This window comes from Erythrolamprus reginae, chromosome 10, assembly GCF_031021105.1.
Source record: "Erythrolamprus reginae isolate rEryReg1 chromosome 10, rEryReg1.hap1, whole genome shotgun sequence".
NCBI classification, from domain to species: Eukaryota; Metazoa; Chordata; class Lepidosauria; order Squamata; family Dipsadidae; genus Erythrolamprus; species Erythrolamprus reginae.
Genome location: NC_091959.1, coordinates 29,483,975 through 29,486,474, shown reverse-complemented (window position 1 = coordinate 29,486,474; position 2,500 = coordinate 29,483,975).

The window sequence follows — 2,500 nt, the reverse complement described above, 5'->3', positions numbered from 1 at the left end:
CTCCGACAGATCATCTCAACGAGGTTCCAGAAGTGAACCACGTCCTTCCGTCGGTTCTTTGGTCCCGAACAACGTTCCACAGTCAGATCCAGAGCATGACATCCGACGTTTATGGACTTTAGATAGCGGAGCCGCTTTTCACGTTACTTGCCAAAGAGAACTTTTCACAGAACTACGTAAGACTGACATAAAAGAACTACATTCAGGGTCAAATCACCTATGAAAAGTTGAAGGAGAAGGGAAACTGCTTACGTAAAAGAATTAGACCAAACGATTCCACGTGTTCTATACATTCCGGAAGCTGCAAGTAACTTACTCAGTATGTATCATCTAAACGAAGACTTATGCTCTTAGAAAAAGAACTCCACGTTATCAAGAACGAGACAGTTGTTGCTCGTGCTTTTCCAATTAGAGGTGTTTACTACTTAAAGGCAAAACCCCAGATGAAAATTGAAGCAAGTATAAAAGTTCCAAGGTGCAGAGAGAGAGAGAGAGAGAGAGAGAGAGAGAGAGAGAGAGAGAGAGAGAGAGAGAGAGCCAAACCTGTTGCTACTGCAGAAACGAAGGCTCCTAGAGCCGATGAAGTTCAAAAGGTTGATCAAAGAACCAACCTGAGGTTCCGCATAACGTTGCAAACGTTAAACCTGTACTGACTAACTACTAATCTTTTCATTCCAGATGTGTTCACCGTTGGCATCGTCGTTTGGGCCATGCATCCTTTGCAGTTTTATCCAAGATGCCTGAATTTGTCAATGGTTGATAGTAGTAGTTGCGAAATTTACTTGGATTGTTCCGTTGGTATCCAAAGCAGCCCCTATTGGCAAACGTGCCACACGTTTGTGTGCACGGATTATTATTATTATTATTATTTCGGGGGGGAGGGGGGGCTCATACCGACATTGTCGGTCCATTTCGACCTACTAAAGGTAATTTTCAAGTATTTCTTAACTATGCTTGATAATTATCCTAGATACGGTTTTGCGTATGTAACGAAACAAAAATCCTCTGGCCTTTCAGATCTTCGAAGACTTTGCTGCACACGTCTTCAATCGATCCCCATTGGGAGATCGTGGTGGAGAATTCATGTCTCAGCAATGGCAAGGATGGATGGAGACGAAATGGAATCCGTCACCAAACCTCAACACCTTACACTCCAAGCCACAGAGAGAGAGAGACAGAGACAGACAGGCGGACAGGGGGCTGGGGGGGGGCGGGAGCTGTACAGGCCAGGCTTCCGTCAGCGCTCGGCTCAGGCCGGTAGACCGGGGCCACTACCGCGCAACGACGGCACCCGCGGCCCGCGCTGGGATCGGCCGGGTAGACCGGTTCGCGGACGGTCCCACAACGCGGCACGTGCTCCCCGCGACGGGTACGAACGAGACGCCGTCTTCCCGCGCCGGCCGCCGGGTCGGAGAGGCCCGGTAGACCGGAACGACTACCGTCCGCGCACGGCCCCGGGGCCCCGCGCCGTCACAGAGTCGACGGGCAGGGTCCGCCGGCGCCGCCCAGGCCGCGTTCCCGTTCCGCGCGCCCGTGCGGGGTCCCCGAACGAGAGGCCGCCTTCCCGCGCCGGCGGCCGGGGTCGGAGAGGCCCGGTAGACCGGTCCGAATACCGTCCGAGGAGTTTCCCGGGGGCCCGCTGGGACCGAGTGGAGGTCCGAGGTCGGCGAACGGTATCCCCGCTCAAGGGGCACGACTGGGATAGGCCCGGTAGACCGGTACGCCTACCGTTCGCGGACGGCCCCGAGCTGCCAAACCGAGGCCGTTGATCCAGACGCCGCGTCGCGGCCGAGGTCCCCGAACGAGACGCTTGCTTGGCGCGCCGGCGCACGGGGTCGGAGAGGCCCGGTAGACCGGTGTGAGCACCGTCCGCGGAGCTTCCCGGGGACCCGGGGCCGCCGGCCAGGTTTCGGCCGAGGCCCGGGACCGGGCTCCCCCTCGCTGGGATCCAGTTCCGCCCGGCCGGCGCCCCGCTTGGACCGGCTGCAGGTCCGGGGGTCCGCCAACGGTTTGCGCGCTGGGGGCGCGCGACTGGGTACACCGGTGCCGCTACCGGTCGCGGGCGGCGCCGCGACGGGCGAGGTCCGTCACCGAGGCGCGGCGCTTCCCAGGCCGAGTTCCCCTAACGAGACGTTGGCTTCCCGCGCCGGCGCCCGGGGCCCCGAGAGGCCCGGTAGACCGGTGTGAACACCGTCCGCGGAGCTGCCCGGGGATCCGGGCCGCCGGCCAGGTTTCGGCCGAGGCCCGGGACCGGGCTCCCCTCGCTGGGATCCAGTTCCGCCCGGGCGGCGCCCCGCTGGGACCGGCTGCAGGTCCGGGGGTCCGCCAACGGTTTGCGCGCTGCAGGCGCTTCCCAGGTCGAGTTCCCCTAACGAGACGGTGGCTTCCCGCGCCGGCGCTCGGGGCGCCGAGAGGCCCGGTAGACCGGTGTGAGCACCGTCCGCGGAGCTGCCCGGGGGTCCGGGCCGCCGCCCAGGTTTCGGCCGAGGCCCGGGATCGG